Source organism: Anolis carolinensis, chromosome 5 (assembly GCF_035594765.1).
Source record: "Anolis carolinensis isolate JA03-04 chromosome 5, rAnoCar3.1.pri, whole genome shotgun sequence".
Lineage (NCBI taxonomy): Eukaryota > Metazoa > Chordata > Lepidosauria > Squamata > Dactyloidae > Anolis > Anolis carolinensis.
Genome location: NC_085845.1, coordinates 49,643,232 through 49,664,543, shown reverse-complemented (window position 1 = coordinate 49,664,543; position 21,312 = coordinate 49,643,232). Strand labels below are relative to the sequence as shown.

Here is a 21,312-nt window from a genome sequence, read left to right as displayed (position 1 = left end):
CCGCATGACCAGAAAGAAGGTGGGGAGATTGGCTGCCTCTTCCTTTCTGGTCATAGGCCACTGTTGTGGCCAGGAGCTCATGTGAAGCTCTGTGATTGGCTCAGAACAGTGAGGTGGAAATCCAACATAGTAGTCTCAGCCCTTCTAGATGAGTGGTTCTCAACCTGTGGATCCCCAGGTGTTTTGGCCTACAACTCCCAGAAATCCCAGCCAGTTTACCAACTGTTAGGATTTCTGGGAGTTGAAGGCCAAAACATCTGGGGATCCACAGGTTGAGAACCACTGTTCTAGACCATTGTGGTGGAAATCTGCCACCATAATGGGTTTAGGAGGCTAGATGTAGCTACCTTCAAGATCAGTTTAGAGTATTTCTGCTTCAGACTGGCCCTGGATTTATCAGCCAGAGTAGACACAGCCTAGAGATAAGCACCAGTATGCCTCTGATTAGAAATGGTTTTAAAATAGGAAGAAAGGATGCTGCAATGGGTAGTCATGACAATTCTCAACAATTCTCTGAGGTTTCATTTACCCCTCATAAATTTGGGGGACCCCTACACTTTAGCTCAAGCTTCAACTGTACTCTGTTGTATAAAATGCAGTTTTAATGGTGAGACATCTGCCTCCTTGAATATGCATTGTGCCTTATGGGAGGCTTATCTTCAGGTGGTCCTGAGTTCTAAAGTGAGTTGGGTACTGATAGTCTTATCTCCTGTTTCAGGTTCTGTTCTTTTTATATTTTAAGATCTTTTAATATATCAACTAATGCATTTTTAACTTGTTACTTCATGCTGCTATGCTGTTTTATTCACATATTTACTTTTACAGGAATGTTTAAATTTTTATTGTTAACAGCTCAGTATGAGGTCTCTGAGAGGCAAATGGAGATAATAATATAACACATAAAGCTGAAGATTTTCTGAAGCACAGGCTCTGTATGTAGGAAAGAGAAGGGACATTTCTTAGAAATCCCTGGTTCAACCCCTGCTTCCTACAGCTGCGATTCTGTGCATGTTTATTTGGTAATGAGACTCATAACATGAGATTAGCTTTTAAGTGAGCATATGGGCCTGTGACACACATTTCTAAAAGACAGGATGGGGTTGTGAGTTGTATGCATCAATGTTATCTCAGCTCTTTGTTCCAGTTGTCTAAGGCTAGAGAGCAAGAGACAAGTGAGTGGATGGAGTCAGAGGAAAACTGCTGTGGGATTTCTCAATAGGAGAAAAGTGCACCATACTGGATATTTTAAGATGTGCTTTTCTAGGCTTCGATTTTTAAAACTATGATGCACAATAGAATCCTTTGAACTGCCAGGTAAGGTTCCCCCCCTTCCCTACTGTTAGCACTGAAATACAACCGTTAATTTTAAAAACACATACTTTAGAAAAATATGTGTTTGAGATGCTGCTGGGTATTTGGAAGGTGGGAGTGTTATGCTAACTACTACATAAAAAAACTAAACTTCTAACAAATCCTTTGTGTGGAGAGAAAAAAAAGATAAAAGATTTTTAAAAGACAGTTCTGGGAAAGTTGCGGGAAACTTTTAAAGCTTTGGTGTACTAGAGCAGCACTCCCACTTCAGTTTCTTCTCATCTTTAGGGAAGGGGAAGAGGCGGTGTGTGCAACTACACTTATGAAGACATTTACTGAACAAGAGGATTTTGCCGTAATCATATTTTGGAAGCAGAAGCTCTACACAGAGTTGGTAGTTACATCCTCTCCTATCAGGCTGCTGGGGTGTTGTGTGTTTGTAGAGCTAAAGTGTGTTTAAAGAACATTAAATGAAATTCCAACTGATATGGGTGGTAACACAATTTTTGGGGAATCTCTTCCAATGTCAGATGTGTTAGTTGAGGGAAAGAGGTCTGATGCTAGGGCCAGCAATACATTTAGATAGGCTTATACAGGTATCCCTCCATTAACAAAGTAGATGTGTTGCTGAGTGTTACTTCTTTAAGGGATAATGTAGTACAGGGATAGGTTCCTACACCAAAGAGAGAGAGAATAGAGGGGAATGAAATGAAACATTTTATTCAAAGTAACAACATTCCCTTGTGAAGTAAAACAATCAGGTCAGGTAAGCTTTGCATAAGTCAGCAGAAGTATGTTTATCTTTCTACAGACCACTGGCAAGTTTCTTCCAAAATGAGTATAGGGATGTATTTTTTTTCTTTCACTCACCTCTACTTTTTATTTTTGGTGTCCAAACTTTTACATCCATAGCTTTTTAACATGCTGGGAGTAGCTGGTGAGACAAGTTTTTCTGTTTTCTACTTTTCTTTCTGTTTTGCAATACTGTATGTGCATACTTGAAGAGACCGCAGTGGCGTGGTGGGTTAAACTGCTAAGCTGCAGAACTTACTGATCGGAAGGTTAGTGGTTTGAATCCGCAGATGGGGTGAATTCCCGTTGTTAGCCCCAGCTTCTACCATCTTAGCAGTTCGAAAATATGCAAATATGAGTAGATCAATAGGTACTGCTTCGGCAGGAACGTAACAGCGCTCCATGCAGTCATGCTAGCCACATGATTTAGGAGGTATCTACAGACAATGCCAGCTTTTTGGCTTAGAAATGGAGATGAGCACCACCCTCCAGTCAGACACAAAGACTTAATGTCAAGGTGAAACCTTTACCTTTACTTTTTATGTGTATACTTGGTAAGAGATTATGTAGGCAGCTACTGTTTACTTTGTCTGTTGTAGGCAAGCACACACAATCACAGAAGGCTGTCTTAGAGCAGAATCCCATTCTTTCTCAGCAAAAGCTTTACTGCATTATTTACTGCAGACATACTGATGCAACAAGATACTGCAAGTCTATGTTTCTTCAGCCCTCTTTCATCATTTCTGCAGTACTAGCTTAAAAGCTAGAAAGGCAAAAAAGGAGCATAAAGGAGATTCTTTGTCAGAGGTTTTGTTAACTGAGATAAGGCTATATAGCAAAAAAGGAAAGGTATTGTTAATAATGATGTACCAGATTGTAACAATAACTCATTATCTTTAAAATATGCTTTATGTATCATAGTATTTAAGATATAATTTATATTAGTTTGCTTATATTTTCCCACCATGTGAACACCATTTAGATATTCTACATTCTATGTCATGGTTTTTCTTTATGAATTTCATAAGGTTAATTCAATTATGACTGAGCATATCAACTGCTTGAGGAAAGTCCTCAGGATTCAGCTCAACAGACATCACTTTACCTAGAAAACACAGATGGCAACCTCTTATCTGCTTGACTTAGTCATTCAGCTTTATATGCTGAGAATAGACACTGTAATTACTGTTTTCTCCAGCAGCTGTAAAATTGGATTGTAAAAAGAAAAGCAGACTGGAGTTCAGTGTCTAGCTTTTGACTCTACTCATTTGGTGAGTGAATAAACCATGGCCTTGTCAGTGGCTAAGAGAGAGGGAAAAAGTTCATTGCCAAAACATCATGGGAGTAGAACTATAGAAAATGAACAACATATTCTTCTTGACTGTTGTATATGACCCACTTTCAACAATCTTTAGATTACTTTTACCTGCAGCATGGAATGAAATTTAGCCACTATCTCTAAATATAAAAATCTATGAAGACCCAACAGCCTAGAAGAGCAAATACTTATTTGATCAAGCTCACTCCCCTTACAGCAACCATCAATCAGCCACTGGGAAACCCATGAAAGTCATACCTGTGTATTGATATTGTCCTGCAGCAACTAATATTCAAAGAAACACCAATACTGAATATAATGTTTATCTATCCATTATGACTAGTAGCCATTGATAGCCTAATACTCCATGAATTCAACTAGCCCAACTTAAAACCCTTTTTAGGTGGCATCTTGCCACAGTGAATTCCATAATTTAATTATGCACAATGTATACCATACTAATTTTGAATGCAACTTAAAAGATTAATTTACTTCCCAGACATTGAAGTATGAAAAATGTGACTCCTTTTAATTTCCTTCTGTTTGAGTTCATTCGATAATCTTGAATTTTTGGAATTTGGAAGAAAAACCTCTCTCTAGACCCTTTTTCCAGCATAATTTTCTAAACCTTTAACTTACCCTTATTTTCATTATTCACAATTTCTGCTAAACTTTTTAAAAGTCCAGATATTGTTGCTTTCCTTTGTAAGGGGGCTATTATTTCGCAACTCTTCCATGTCGAGATTTTTGTTGAGCTTTAACTCAAAGATCTCTTTCCTGATAACTCAAAACCAGGTTAGACCCCCTATCATTAACATATACTTTTGACCAGCTACTGATCAAAGGACATTTAGTATAATGTCAAGTTTTTAAAACTTTGCTTGTGTTTTCAAATACATTACAACTGTACCCTCAGTTCGTTTCTGACACGATAAATAAAATAACATACTGTATAGCAGGGTGAGCAACAACTCAGTGGACTGGGCTAATGGTTACCCTGCCCATAACTATGGAATATACCAGCATTTATTAAAAGCCATGTCATCTCATTTCTGGTCACCATTTTCAGCTAAAAACTGAACAGGAAATGGCTTTTGGTTGGGAATTCTGGACACAAAAGTCAAACCACCACATCTACATGCAGTTTGGAGGGATATAGGATTTGAAAATCACTCGATAATCACACTTCCAATAAGGGAGTTGAAAATCTCTGGAAGCCACACATATGGAGTTTGTGGACCTCATGTGGGCTGTGATACTTTCCCAGTCCCTGGTGTGGTAAGAGGGTCAAACTTTTCCAATGGTTCAAAAGAGGTTGGACTTGCAGAAAGGCAATAATTTCTTCTCCACTGTTTAATTTTTAAAAGATTGTAATGACAAGTCTGCACAACCATAATTTGGTTTCTGGATAAGTCTAGGGGTGTGGGAAATAGTGGCTCCTAACAGTAGTCCATTATCATGGCTATTCCCATACCATCAATGGCAAGTATCCTCCCCACCCCAGGGGGCTTGATATTTTCAAACTGGCAAAACTTTTGGTCCAATTCCCATTCAGCCTAAATTTTATTGCATGAAGGAAACAAACGAGCATAGAAGTAGGATTGTACTCTTTGGTGATGATCCCTGTTGCACGACACTATTAATATTCCATTGCCAGTTTATCCGCTCCATTTGATAAAGCTGTCTTTCACTACTGATAGGTAAAATCCACCAACAGCTGGCAATTGTGCCATGTTCCTGTCACCTACCTGTTGCAGCACTGAAGTGACTTCAAGAGGTCGGATTCCCCTCCTCTATCACTCTCACCCTTACTTTTCCTAAGGCATTAATTTCTGGATTTTCAGTTGTATTTGATTTTAATTAACCCTAGCTGCAATTGTTACATTTCTCTTTAAAAACATTCTTTTAAATTACAGAGCAGCAGAGGTGTGGGAGGATAGGCTTACACGATTATGTGGAAGTAGGAATGTGGTATCACAGCTAATCAGTGCAGTTACATGAGTAGAGAGACATGTGATAGCAAGGGCATGTATGTTAGTATTGAGCTGCTGCTATCAGTGATCACGCAACTGCCATGAAACAGAGGCTTCATGTTATTGGAAAATAACTGCACCTAGTCTCTGGGCACATATTCTTTTGGCGTATGTGAATCTCCAGGAATATGTGGAGACCACCTTTTGAAAACCACTAGTCAGGAAACACATGACCTTGTTAGAAGTCAACTCTTTTGAACAAGTGATATTCAAAGGCATTCATGTACTGGCACACAGGTAACTCAGCTGTTAAACTGAAGAACCATGTCTTTAAACTGCCAAGGATAAAGACATCCCACTACAAAAATATATATATTTGTTTTGCAGAGTATGGTTGTTTCTTAGCAGTTGTAATTGCCCAAGAGATATACACTCCCTTTAAAAACCTTTTAGTTTAAAGTATACACTCAGAGATTTAAAAAACCCAAAATCTTCATTGGAAAATAACATATCTTGTTTACTCATAAACATCTTGTATTAATTCACCATACAAGCACATTTCTTTAAAGTTCATTTACAGATAGGATGTAGCTTCTCTGTGTTGAGTACACAGGTTATCATTCTTAATCAATAGTCCATAGTCTTTAAGTATAGTTGTACTCACTGAAGTCCATAAGCATAAGCAGGGCCGGCCGGAGATAATTTTTAATGGGAAGCGGGGGTGCTGAAAAGCGCCCCCGCCACCGGCCCCGCCTCCCGCGCCCTGGCCCCGCCTCCCACGCTGCGTGGGAGGCGGGGCCATGGCGATTAGTGAGGGGGCGGGGCCACAGTTGGCCCCGCCCCCGCCCAGCGTGCCCTGGCCCCGCCTCCCACGCTGCGTGGGAGGCGGGGCCAGGGCACGCTGGGCGGGGGGGCGGGGCCAGAGTTGGCCCCGCCTCCCACGCTACTCCCACTCGCCCGTCTGGCCTTCCTAGCAGGCCAGAAAGCAGCGGAGGTCCCTCCAGGCCGCGATTGCGGCCTGGAGGGACCTCCGCTGCTTTCTGGCCTGGTAGGAAAGGCCAGACGGGCGAGCGGGAGTAGCGGAGGCGGAGCCAGCTCTGACGCCGCTCCCCCCCCGCCCAGCGTGCCTTGGCCCCGCCTCCCGAGGCAGGGCCAAGGCACGCTGGGCGGGGGGGAGCGGCGTCAGAGCTGGCTCCGCCTCCGCTACTCCCGCTCGCCCGTCTGGCCTTTCCTACCAGGCCAGAAAGCAGCGGAGGTCCCTCCAGGCCGCAATCGCGGCCTGGAGGGACCTCCGCTGCTTTCTGGCCTTCTAGGAAGGCCAGACGGGCGAGCGGGAGTAGCGTGGGAGGCGGAGCCAGCTCTGACGCCGCTCCCCCCCCCGCCCAGCGTGCCTTGGCCCTGCCTCCCACGCAGTGTGGGAGGCGGGGCCAAGGCACGCTGGGCGGGGGGGGGAGCGGCGTCAGAGCTGGCCCCGCCTCCCACGCTACTCCCGCTCGCCCGTCTGGCCTTTTCAAGCAGGCCAGACGGGCCAGGGCGCACTGGGCGGGAGGCGGGGCACCGTCAGGGCGGTGCCCCGCCTCCCGCCCAGCCTGACGGCGCCCCCCCGGGCCTGCGCCCGAGGCGGCGGCGTCAGCCGCCGCATGAGTGGGGCCGGCCCTGAGCATAAGCATACTTCTATATTGAAGTCCAAACAACAAAATGCATCCACCTCCACTGAGGTCTGATGCAAAAACATACGCCTGCTTTCATTGAAGTCTAAACACATACTGACTACAAAATGGAATCCCGAGTCTGAGCATGATCAGTACAATCACATGTCTATAACTCCTCCCACACCAAAGAAGTAAGTCAAACTGGCAAATCAGCATACACATAGAATACAGGTTAGCAAATATATACATTCACAAATAAATAGTGAAAGGCTTGGGAGGTTGCTATTTCCAACACATGTAATAAAGTCCTAAATGTTCTTCAGATAATTTTCAGTTTAAGTTTACAATCTGAGTTCCCCAAGTCTAAAATTCTAAAACTAACTATTGGTTTTGCATATTATCCTTCTTTGACACCTATCATGACAGGAGGAGATGGAGGAGGTAATAAGTGATTTGGAGCATTCTTACTGTGTTTATGTACTTTTGGCTTCCCTTTTATACCACTATTTTTATTCTCACTCTTTTTTTTTCTAAAAATGCCTGTTTTGCTGATATTTAATGACTGGAATGGACTAACACCTGAGGTATATGGACACATAACTCATATATGCTTTACATATGCACAGCCTTCAGGCATCATACCACAAGAACTTGGAGGAAGGATTAGATAAATAAACCTGCTTTGCCGTCAGCAGCAGCAAACCAGACAATTAAATACAGCCCAAGATGTAATTAAAGCTATTTACAGTATATAGGGGGAATTTGTCAGCATGAAGATAATGGACTCCAAGAGCACTGTTTATCTGGGAATAAAAAAGGATGTGCTCTGCATCCATCTATCCCCAAAGGATATATCTTCTTTGCCTAATAAAATAAAGTGCTGTGCTCATTCGGAAGTCAGCTAGCAGATAGGATTGCAATGAGCTAATTGCCAATCAGGGCAGGTCATGCTAGGAAATCTAAACCAGATTTGGACATTGGCCAGAATGGAATTGTTGCCTGCCCCCACCCTCTCCCTTTCTTTTGTTTCCTCATATTTGTTGCACCCCATGTGTGCCGTGTTCAAAGCATGTTGACAGGCTCTTGCCTTGGCTCTGTTAGCGCCACCAAATCTGCCGTTCCAAGTTTAGTTTGAAAAGACTTAAAAGGAAAACTGCAGAGCATATGATTTGGTTAGCTCTCAGACATTGCTGGGTTTTGGCTGACCCTCTGTGTCTTCATGCTGCTGGATTTTGGCTGAATCAGTCTAGCTCCATCCTACTGGGTTTCTTCAATCACACATCTCTTCATCAAAAATACTGAAAAGATTTCCCAACCTTTGGTCGTGCTAACTAGATTTCCCAGTTGGCCACCTGATAGAGCTTCAGACTGATGTGGTAAGCTTAAATCACTCACATTTCTGATGAAACAGAGGTATCTATAATAGACACAGATGTAATAACGGCAAACCTTTGTGTCAAGACTAGCTCACTGCTGATTCTCTGCAAAATGGGGGAATATTAAACCATAACACTTCTAGCTGAAGTGTGAAAATAGCAGACATAAAATATATTTTTTCCTGGCTTGTAATTTGCACAAACCATGTCTCTTTGGCTGGTCATTGTTATGATGTAAGCAAAGACAAGATATTGGGGATTTTTTTCAGGTTACCATCCTGGAATGATGCCTCAGGTAGGAACCCACCGTGGGGCAGGTCTTGTACAGACATTTTTATTGGATGGATAGAAAATCCCAATACCTTACAGCTTAATTTCCATGTAAAATGAGGAAAATGCTTCTTGGTAGCTCATGTTTGCCACATACTATCTTAGGGCACTATTGCACTACACTGTTATAGCGCTTTGAAATATAGGCACGTGCATTTAGAATTGCCAGCCAGTGACCACTTCAGCCTCATTATTGACCATTTTTTCCAATGTATAAAGTTTGAATTGTGATCATGTTCAAGCATGAACAGTCAAAAAAGTAATAACCAAACACTGAGGTGTAACTCAACCAGAGAGAAAACCTTTGAAGAGAGCCAACACTGAATAGCCCATCTCTTGCTGATCTATATTTTTCAGGGAAAAAATCTGACAGTGTATCAAGCAAAATTGTACCTAGCTACAGTGTTATATCCCAGTATTGTGTCTTAGCCCATACATTTTTAAAATGTGGAACTTCTGCCAAAAGCATTTGAATGTCTGGGGAGAAGCTGTGCTGACTAAATGAATATTTGGAGAAAGAGAGAGACACTGGGAATATCAAAAGGCTTCATGGATGTGATAATCAAAGACTACGAGGAGCCCTGGTTGATAAAGGTTCTGGCAGAAAAGTGCATGTGCTGCACTCAGCATCAGAAAAGGCTTCTGTTTGTTCCAACAACCAGTAATTTCCAAAAAGCAGTCAATAAATATTTTAACATTAGAGGAATGAGATATATATTTGTAGGCGCCTATATGCATTACATTTACACCTTCATATTCAAGGATTCCACACCTGAGCATGCATCATTCTACACTGTAGAATGAATGCAGTTTGATATTTTAATTGTCATGTCTCAATGCTATGGAATCCTGGGAGTTGTTGTTTTACAGGGCCTCTGTCTTTCTCTGCCAAAGAGTGCAAGTGCATGTCAGAATAACCGGGACATCCCAAAAGCAAAGCAGAAATATGCAGGAAAAACTACCTTAAGACACTGGTCTAACTTGTTTGTCTCAAACAACTTTTTAAATACTGGTATACTCCCTTCTTAGTGCCCCCAGTGGCACAGCGGGCTAAAGCTGCTGAACTTGCTGATTGAAAGATTGGTGGTTTGAATCCTGGGAGCAGGGTGAGCTCCCACTGTTAGCCCCAGCCTCTGTCAACCTAGCAGTTTAAAAATATGAAAATGTGAGTAGATCAATAGGCACCACTCCGGTGGGAAGGTAATGGCGCTCCATGCAGTCCTACGAGGTGTATATGGACAACGCCGGCTCTTTGGCTTAGAAATGGAGGTGAGCACCAGAGTCAGACACAACTAGATTTAATGTCAGGGAAAACCGTTACCTTTTAATACTCTCCTCTTAAGGACCTTCCAGACGTAACAAAATTCTGGAGGGAACTGGGATATTATTATTATTATTATTATTATTATTATTAATAATAATAATAATAATAATAACTTTATTCTTATACCCCACCACCATCTCCCCAGAGGGACTTGGGGAGGCTTACATTTGAGGTAAAAAGCCCACAAAACACTAAATCCAGTACAAGCAATCAATTAAAGCAAAATCAGAATTAAAATAAGAACATGATAAAATAGAAGAATCTATATAAAACACAATCAGATAAAACAGCACAAAAGCTCAATCAAAATAGTACTCAACAAACCAATTGCCAGTAGTGCAATGGGTGTGACCAGGATATAAAAAGGGCCGGGCATGAGATAGTGCAAATATCATGTCATAGGGCTGGATATTGGGTGAAGAGCAGAGAGTCAAATAATATTAGGGAACCTCGAGATTGGATATTTATAATTAGGAACTAGGCATTCTCAAATGCAAGCTGACATATCTAGGTTTTATACTCCCTGCAAAAGGAGGACATTGAGGGGCGGTTGCCTAATATCCCTTGGGAGGGAGTTCCAAAGTTGGGGGGCCACCACTGAGAAGGCCCTCTCCCTCGTCCCCACCAACTGTGCTTATGAGTGGAGGGCGTCCCTGGCAGATCTTAGAGCCTGTGCCGGTTCATAAGGGAAGATGTGGTCATGAAGATATGCAGGACCTGAACCTTTTAAGGCTTTATAGGTCATAACCTGCACTTTGAATTGGGACCGGAAGCTTATCAGCAGCCAGCCAGTGGAGTTGCTTTAATAGGGATGCAGTGCCTATTATATCCCAGTTCCTCCCAGAATTGTCCCCACATCCATCCCAAACCCTGGGCTTTCTCAGGGGGGCAGGTGGCTTCATGCCCTTCCGGATCAACCAGAGGGAGGGCATGAAGCCATCCCCAGCTTCCCATTTAGCCCCAAAACGCCTCAGGGAAACCTGGGACAGGTCCTGTATTTTGGGCCTATCTGGATGGGCCCTTAATTGGCCATGAATGCAAGATGTAAGCAAGTGAATAAAGGTGCATCTACATTTTAGAATTGATGCAGTTTGACTCCACTTTCACTGCCATGACTTGATGCTATGAAAACCTGGGATTTGTAGTTTGGTGAAGAACCAGCACTCTTTGGCAGAAAAAACTAAGTAAAAAAAGGTAAAAGTTTTCTCTGATGTTAAGTCCAGTCATGTCTGACTCTGGGAGTTGGTGCTCATCTCCATTTCTAAGCCAAGAGTCGGCGTTGCCCGTAGACACCTCCAAGGTCATGTGGCCGGCATGACTGCATGGAGCGCCGTTACCTTCCTGCTGGAGCAGTACCTATTGATCTACTCACGTTGGCATGTTTTCGAACTGCTAGGTTGGCAGAAGCTGGTCTGCAAGCTTAGCAGCTCGGCGCTTTAACACACTTCGCCAGCGGGGCTCAAAAAACAAAACAAAACTAAACAGGTTGCAAAACCACAACTCTCATGATTGCACAGCATTGATCCATGGCTGCTAAATTGGTATAAAACTGCCTTAAATCTACAGTGTAGGTGCCCCTTAGGCAGGCTGGTTTGCTAAACATAAGTGCAAAATATTATTAAAATACAAATTATTGATCATCATAAAGAGGAAGAAAACAAAATAGCTCAAAATGCCCCTAAAATACATGATTTAGGTCAAGGTTTTCCTACTATCCAGCCTGGCTAAAGTGGGATTAGTGAAGAAGCCCTACCTAAATCTACAGAGTCCTTTTGCTGCAAAAGTACATCTTTGCTGCAAAAGTACATCTGGCACATTTTACCAGAGACTTACATCAGCCCCAGGCTAAACACATATTTTCCTAGATAGCATCAGAAAAGTGGAAAGAAAGAATTCCAAATGAATAATCATATTTCACTCATTCTCCTTTAAAAAGTCAGAAAAACAAAACCTTTCATGATTGCACAAAGGAGTTTGTTCACACACCTTAGGATTTAAAACAGTTGCTCTCCTACAAATCAGAGAGGACTGGTGGAGAATTTGTTTTTGGACATTCTGTTAATAAGACCTTCCATACGTTATGGTAAAAATGAAGCAGGAAGAAGATTTGGTTATCAGTTCTCCAGGCTAGACTTTTCAGGAATTGGGAAATAGTGCTTAAAGAGATGAACTAAGCTTTTTAAATTAATATTGTGGAAAGAGATAACCAATTCAAACATGGGATTCAGAATTTCATAAATCCGAGTAAATCTGATTATTCTGAAAGAGTTATATCCCAATATGCAAACATTTAGAGGTAGTTTGGGGAGGGTTTTCCCTCTGTCCCACCATAATCACAACCATGTTTATTAAGAATATGGGGAAGAGCCATCTTGGTGGTAGCTCTCAGGCTGTGAAATTTCTCCAAGGCTGGACATACACTTCCATATAATGCAGATGATCAAGGCAGATAATATATATTATCTGCTTTGAACTGGATTATATGAATCTACACTGCCATATAATCTAGTTCAAAGCAAATAATCTGGATTTTATATGGCAGTGTAGATGAGGCCTAAGTCTTTAATACTTAATTATCTGTTACAGAAAGTTTTTATATATATTTTCAGGTTATTATGCTTAAACTGCTTTTTAAATTGGTTAAATAAAATAAATTGGTATAAATTAATCATTAAACTAAAAGTTTTATCATAACGGTTACTTTAATGGTTTTAAAGTTGCATTATGCAGTTTACTCTCCAGATGTGTGGATTTGGCTTTTGTGAATTTTATTATTCACTGGCTTAGGGACCCGGAGGTGCCCGGGTTATTTGAAAAAGGCATTATTTGTCTTTGAATGTTATGTATTCTGTTTGGAGTGGGTGAACTACAATTCCCAGAATTGTGGGTCAATCCTCCCCAAACCTGTCAGTATTCAAAGCTGGCCATTTTGGGTCTGTGTACCAAGTGTGGTCCAGATCTGTCGTTGGCTGGTCATTGCCTGGCTGCAGTGCTCTCTGGATGGGGCTGAACTAGTGCAACTCCCAGATTCCTGGTGCAATTGTCCTGAAACATCTGTCAGTATCCACAGCAGGCAATGTTGAGTCTGTGTGCCAAGTTTGGTCCAGATCCGTCGTTGGCTGGGGTCAGTGCTTTTTGGATGCAGGTGAACTACAACTCTCAAAATCAAGGCCCATTCCCATAAACCCCTGCAGTATGTTCAGTTGGTCATGAGGCTTCTCTGTGCAAAGTTTGGTCCTGGTCCATTGTCGGTGGGGGTCACTGTTTCTCTGGGTGCAGGTGAACCATAACTCCCTTTTCCCCAAACTTGTCCAATATGTTCTGTGGTTATGGGGGCTCTCTGTGCCATGTTTGGTCCTGGTCCATCATCAATGGGGTTTGAAGTGCTCATTCATTTCAGGTAAACTATAAATCCCAGTACCTATGACTTCCAAATGTCCAGGCCAATTCCCCTCAAAACCTACCAGTATTCAAATCTGGGCATATTGGTTATGCATGGCAAGTTTGGCCCAGTCCCATCATTGTTTGGATTCCTAGTGTTCTGAGTGTAGGTGAACTACAACTCCTCTAAATTCCCCAGTAGGAGTCACAGTGCTCTGACTTGATGCAGGGTGTACTACAACTTCTACCATGTAGAGTCAATCCCCCAAACTCTTCCTCTGCTGTGTTTGTTCTGCAGACAGATTTGAAAGGGAAGGGCAGTAGGCGGGGTCATGCAAATTCCATACAAATGGAAAACCCTGGGATGCCTGCCTGTGGTGGAGGAAAATGCAAAATCTAGGATGAAATTGTCCCCAAATGAAAGCATTCATTGGGTTCATAGCATTTGGGGAGGACATTGGCAGGGGTTAGGACACATGTTCATGGAGCTCGCTGTAACCACAATGTCAGTGGAAGGGAGTGACTTGCTGGCTCCTCAGCACTGGGAACTGTAGCCTGTTTGTGGAGGCTGGAGGCTGTCTGTGTGAGTGGACACCCGTGCCACATACAGGTTTTCATTTTTATTATGGGATATAGGATATAGGATATAGAATATAGAATATAGAATAGATAAGATATAGATATAGATGGGCTCAATTAAAATGTTATCTCTAGAAATCTCTAGGTCCTCCGATACGACTTTATCATCAACTTTTGCTGAAAGTTGGTCATAGAACCATTCTGCAGAATCTGTAAATCAGTAGGCCTTCCAGTAAGATGTGGCTGTTGAAAAAGGGGGACAAGAGGGTTAATCAAAATTGTCCCAGTCAAATCAGGACAATTGTAGGGTATGCAGCAAAAGTTGATAAAATTCAGCCTTTCAGGTGGAAAGAAAGTGGTAAATCCCATGCTGTAATACTCTTCTGTGTCAAACAACCAATATTTCTAACCATAGAACTTTCCAAGGTACTTTACCATCTATCTGCTACTTGAATACCCAAGAACCAAAGCATGTTCTTTTCCTATTCTATGAGCCTAGAAAGGCATCCGCAATGTAGCAAAGAAATGTGGCCCTGGACACCAGCATCTTCATGCATTGTACAAAATGAAAGGCCTGCTGGACTCCCACATGTAGAAGTGGATTGCAGTTCCCATCAGCCCAAACAGTGCAACCAATAGTGAGAATGCTAATAATTGCAGTCAGTTAACATCTGGAGGTCCATTTGATTCCCACAAGTGCTGTACAGGAAAAACTCTCTGTAGGACATTATTATATTCATAGGATCACTTAATGTAGTGGTCCTCAACTTGTAGGTATTAGGCTTGAGCGATCCATGAAAAAATTGATTCTAAACTCGTTTCAAAAGTAGGGGGCGCCAGCGTTTCGTTTCTGATGTCATTTCCGAATTTTGCCCCCCAAAAAATTCGAAATTAACGAAAATTCGTTATTTTCTAAATTAATTCGTTAATGGCGGACGCGCATGCGCAGTGGCAAAAAAAAAACAGCACGAGGGGAGATTTTACAGGACTCTCCCGCCCTCATTTTTTGAGTGATCTTCTTCAAACTTGGTACAGTGGTAGAACACATTTAACACTGATAGCTCACCAAAATTTGGAACGTTTCCCTTATCCTCTGATTTTTGGAGAATTTTCATAGCTTTTATAATAAACAATTTTTTAATAATTGCAGAAATCTGTTCCTGGTTTGAAAGTCTTATTTCCTGTTTCATTGGGTTGTCTTTACTGTGAAAGTCATTGTTCTACTTCAGAAACTTTGTTTTTGTGGCTGAAACCTTGTTAAATTGGTGGACCAAACCATAATATGTTCCATCCATATCGCTTGCACAAAGTTCAGGCAGTGTCATAGATTTTGCCATGTTTCTATGACAGAACCAATTAGGAAATGACATTTATCACCCAGGAACAGAAATCATAGTACACCATCAAATCCTTCCTGACAGATGGCCATCAGCCTCTGAATAAGGAAATTAGTTCCTGGTTTGAAAGTGCTATTTCCTGTTTCATTGGCTTTTCTGGGCTGAGAGTGTGTGACTTGCCCAAGTGGGTGGCAGAGTGGGGAATCATGCCACAATTGGAGTCCAAAATTCAAACCTCTTCCTCCCTCCTTCTCTCTAAACTTCTCATACCTTCCAAGAATTCACATACTGTATGAAAGTTTGGTCAAGATGGTCAGAGGAGGGCAACTAAAATGATCTAGGGTCTGGAGAACAAGCCCTATGAGGAGTGGCTTGAAGAACTGGGCATGTTTAGCCTGCAGAAAAGAAGGCTGAGAGGAGACATGATGTATAATATGTGAGGGGAAGTCATAGAGAGGAGGGAGCAAGCTTGTTTTCTGCTGCCCTGCAGACTAGGACACTGAACAATGGCTTTAAACTACAGGAAAGGAGATTTCACCTGAACATTAGGAAGAACTTCCTCACTGTGAGCTGTTCAACTGTGGAACTCTCTCCCCGGGCTGAGGTGGAGGTTTCTTCTTTGGAGGCTTTTAAGCAGAGGCTGGATGGCCATCTGTTGGGAGGGATTGGATGGTGTCTTCTTGCCTGGCAGAAGGGGTTGGGCTGGATGGCCCACGAGGTCTCTTCCAACTCTACTGTTCAATGACGCTATGATTCTAAGTGAGGACAAAAGGGGGTGGGGAATGTTAAGAGGAGAGAGGGCCTGGAACACCTGGGAATTGTAGTTTGCAAGTGGGCATAGTACTATTGGAGAAACGTTTGCTTCAGCCCAATGCTTTTATAAATGGTCAATATTCAGAGGCTTCCTTCTCCTGCATTTTGAAAGCTATTATGATGAAATTTGCCAGAATGGAAGCAAAAATTAAGTACTCTTAGCCTATCAAGTTTCATAATGTTTGACCCATCCACTGATTTTTGGGGATTTCTGAAGCAACATTTTTTTAAAATGTTAGCAGATCGATAGCCACGCCTCCCTGTCCTTCTTCCTTCCACTTTGATTGGCTTGCTAAGGCTTCTGGGAAATGGAGTTTTTTCTCTCGTTATGGCGAATTGCTTCATTAATGGTCAATATTCAGAGGCTTCGTTCTCCTGCATTATGAAAGCTATTATGATGAAATTTGCCAGAATGGAAGCAAAAATTAAGTACTCTTTGCCTATCAAGTTTCATAATGTTTGACCCATCCACTGATTTTTGGGGATTTTTGAAGCAACATTTTTTTTAAAATGCTAGCAGATCGATGTCCATGCCTCTCCCTCCCTCCCTCTTCCGCTCTGATTGGCTGAGAGGCATGCCAACATGGCTTCTCCTCTCAGAGGGGCTACAGCTTCATCCGAAGACATCAGAAACAAACGAAAAAGGTACTTTTATTATTCAAATTCGTAATATTTGTAAGGGCAGTGAGCAGATGGTTCAATATTAATTCAAAATTGCTTACGAAACGAATTTTTAACGAATTTAACGAAATAACGAAAAATTTGCTCTAGCCTAGTAGGTATTCAGGTGTTTTGGCCTAGAGCTCCAGAAATCCCAGACAGTTTATCAGTTGTTGGGATTTCTGGGAGTTGAAGGCCAAAACATCTGGGGACCCACAGGTTGAGAACCACTGACTTAGTGGATACAGGAGAGCTTCACACTGAGGGCCTTTCCAGACAAGCCCCAAAATGTGGGACCTGTCGGACTTTTAACAGAGGCGTCCAAATGATGCCTCTGGAAAAATATAATTACTTTGGGATTAATTAGATACCAAATTAATTAGATACCCCATTAGACCTGGGCCTTCCTGAAAGGCCCAGATGTAATAAGATATTGCACCTGTGGGGACTGATCCCGGTGTACTCCTGGGGGCCAGTCCCCACAGCCCTCCTGGTTCTTCATGCTCCATGAGCCTGGAGAACTAAGAGAACCTTCCCCAAACTAGCTTTCAAAGTTTTACAAAACTTACAAGGCCACCATTAAGCCCTTCCTGCAAGCCTCTTGGCTTGCAGAAATGACATGCCAGAAGGTGGGGACCCAAGGAGGAAAATCATTTCTATGTGCCAGGAGGCCTGCCGGAGGAGTTTTATGGCAGCTCAATAAGTTTGTTTAACATTTAAAGCTAGTTTGGGGGAGGGGGCTTCTGGGTGTCTAGACACCCCCCAGAGAAGCCCAGGTTTTGGGGGAGGGTGTGCGGACCCAAATCCACAACAAAGCAGGTTTTATTAACCCACTTTGGTGCGGATTTGGGCCCTGTCTGGAAGCTCCCTGAGTCTCCAAAATGGTGGGAAAACTTTTCTTTCAGAATTATTACGGCTTCTCTTCCTGTTTTTAGACATTACATTAAAATACCTGTTTTCTAAATGGGTTTTTAATGGCCTTAGTGGTTTTGGTGCTGCTCTTGTTTTTAAATATTTGTAGATATTCACATTTTTCTTTTTCATTTGCTCTTGTACACCATCTTGAATTCACTATCTTGATACATAGGTATCTTGATACATCCCAGATACAAAAGAGGTGAGGATGACTGATAGTATCAAATATATACAGTATAAGAAATTGGCCTTTATCAAAAGAAAAAAACAGATTAAAAAATAATACATGCTTTTAAATTTAATTAGTCAAAATAGTAAGGTTGAGTGAGCAGACCAATCTCATTCTAAGCATTAGCTGAGAGCTTTGACCATCAGCCCTGGAAATATGATGGCTGCACTGAAACTAAAATCCATGCTGGTAATATTTTGTCTGAGAAACATAAAATAAATTGTATATCATAATTTGCAAGATTTAAATGCAACATCCAATTAATGAATAGTACAGTATATGGAATGGATGATAGAAACCTCTTTTCCTTTCACTATCTCATGTCACAGTGCAGCGACTTAAAGTCGCTGAGCGCTAGCCACCAAGGGCAGAAATTGCTTAACTGCATTTCTTTGCTTTTTAGCATTTAAATTGTCCTAGCCTGATGTTTTAAAACTCTGCCAATAGCCATATTTTTGCTGCTACATTTAGTAGATATTACATTGTATAAGAATGGACCATTACAGCTCAAAACCATTCTTAGTATCACATAGATAATCTCCATAAAGGAAAAACACATTGGATAACAAAATACTGATTGAAGAAATAAACACTGTTCTTTGATGTTGGCACAAGAGACTATCAGTATTGGAATTCATGCAAATGCTATGTTGAGAAAGATCATCTATCTGGGAATCTTGAGAGTCATAAACTGAACATTCCTTTCCATAAACAAATATCTTGTACCGTCCTGCTCTCTATATCAAACAAGAACGCAGGGTGACAAAGTCAGAAGCCATGGAAGGAGGAGGCATTTGAAAGCTGTAAATCTGAGACTGAGTTCTAGGGAGTCGCTTTAGTCTACTTAATAAACAGTCCAAGGATCATAAATACATTAAACACACTTGCAAAAACTAAAGTATCAAGAAGAGAAGTGAATTTTTATTGTTGGCTGGAAAAAGTATCTTTTTTACATAGACAGCCTATTAAGTCAACCCCCTGGTTCCAGGCAATATTTAAGGAGTGCATTCCATACATGTGCCGATCTTGATGTCTTGATTGCAGCCTTTTGTTCCATCAGCAAGGAATGGGCTGAGCCAGACACCTGAGCCTCCACCTATCATGAACTGGGGGTCCTCTTCTCCAACTCCTCTTCCTGCTCTGAAATTGACCTCACCTGATGTGATGAACCAAAGAAAAAATTGGTAGGCTGTCAGACTTCTGTAACGGTTCTTGCAAAGGTACATCTGCTTTGTCTTCCAAGGAGAAGAACTCTCAAGAACTCTCAACAAAGATGTGGGAGACAAATATTACAGAGAAGAGGGCGGTCCAATCCTTCTCCTTGAGATGACTATTCTATATTTATAGATATATTCTGGTTCAAGCATGGGATTTTCCATTTAATTCCTGAAACTTCTTCTCAATAACTACTAGGGTTCTGTTCTAGGGATCGTATCACATTAACATGAATTCACTATGCATCGGGAACCCACTGAGGGCATGGAGAACCTGTTGTCCCATGCCCCACATTGCCCGATTTACCTTTGGCCCCATCTCACAGGGAGAAGCATACTCCACCCAGCTTCTCCCCATTGTTACAAATGCAACACGGGAAGCTTTCCATGTTCCTGCTGAAGCAGCATATGTTGTTTCCTCTCCCCTTTTGCCATAAAGCCCTGCCGAAAGTAGATGTACGTCATGTAATGGACACCATGGCAAAAGGGGAGAGAAACTCATGTACAATGGGCAAATTAGCCCGCATAATGAGGTGGCAGGACATGTCTGAATATTTGTTGCATGATCCAGAGGCTAATTGTTCTTTAAATACATGAAGTGGGGAATGGGCTTAAATCCTGTACAGTCTTACCAGAGCCTCCGATGGCCTAGGGGATAAAAGCCTTGTGACTTGAAGGTTGGGTTGCTGACCTGAAAGCTGCCAGGTTCGAATCCCACCCGGGGAGAGCATGGATGAGCTCCCTCTTTCAGCTCCAGCTCCATGCGGGGACATGAGAGAAGCCTCCCACAAGGATGGTAAAACATCCAAACATCCGGGCGTCCCCTGGGCAACGTCCTTGCAGACGGCCAATTCTCTCACTCCAGAAGCAACTCTGGTTGCTCCTGACATGAAAAAAAAACAAACACCCCCCCGCCCAAAAAAAAAAAGCCCCAGAAAATGAGTTTGCCTTGAGAATGAAGGTTCATAGCACCATCCATCAAAGCAGAATTTAGGCTCCTGTTTCACACACACAGAGATTATCAGTGGTTAAAAAAAGCTGTAAGAAAACACTGGAGTGGACATTGTCATCTTGATCCCCTGTAACATTCTGTGAATGAGTGAAGGAGGACTGTACAATCAAAGCTGTATCAGGAAGCATCTCAACTCCCACTATTTTCAGTGGAATGAACAACTAAGCAGGAATTCATATGATTGTTCTAAGGGCGTCTCTGTGCATCATATGCAGGATATCTTTCCACAATGAGGAGCTACATCCTCAAACGTTAAAGGTAATGATCATTCACTACTGGAAGAAGTATGAATATTGATAAAATCACTATTATAACAGCCATATAGGTAGCTCTTGGAAGATATATATATATATATATATATATATATATATATATATATATATATATATATATTAGCTGAACACAAGTAGAGCGAGCACAGACTTTGCCTCTAGACTTTAGGCTATGTGTTCTTAATGGTCACTAATCAGGTAAATCTAACCCTGGGAAGAATTTTTCTTCTTTCTCCGTGTTATCCTTATTTAAGGACTAATAAAAATAGACGGTTACACATTATGGAAATTATCCTATACCTCATGAGATGTCAATTTTTCTACATATTCATATTAAACCTGAAGGCAAATACAAGAATATGAATAAAACAATTTTCCTTAATAAATCTGAGTTTGAAAAATTATTGCTTTAGGGTTGTTTTTGAAAAAAAGCTGACTTTGAGAAGACATGAGCATGAATTGGAATTTAACATGGTGTGGTAGTTTGAGTGTTATATTAAGATTCTGGAGACCAGAGTTTGAATCTCTGCTCAGCCATGGAAGCTCCTAGGGTGACCTTTATGGACTCCATCAGATTATACTGGGAAGTGTTCAGAAGTGTCCAGAAGAAGAAAGTTCAGTCTAACTCCATTCCGTAATAAAAAGGAGTTTTTCCCTACCTTACAGTCACACTGTTTAGTGCACTCAGTTGTCTTGTGTATTTTTCAATGAAGTGGTTTCTACACTGCAGACATTTGGCCCCAACGACCATCCCTCTCGGTGCTTTTGTGTACTACAACTCCCCCAATTCCCAACAGCAGAGAGAGAGAGAGAGAGAGAAAAGG

At 41.8% G+C, this 21,312-nt stretch overlaps 1 long non-coding RNA gene across 1 annotated transcript in view; it reads right to left on the bottom strand.

Moving 5' to 3' along the window:
• Positions 1-18,889: 18,889 nt before the first annotated feature.
• LOC134299640 (uncharacterized) overlaps positions 18,890-21,312 on the bottom strand; it is a 70,433-nt gene continuing 68,010 nt past the window's right edge. The window contains exon 2 of the long non-coding RNA XR_010006878.1: positions 18,890-19,146. This is a non-coding gene — a long non-coding RNA (uncharacterized LOC134299640). The remainder of the gene's footprint in view (positions 19,147-21,312) is intronic.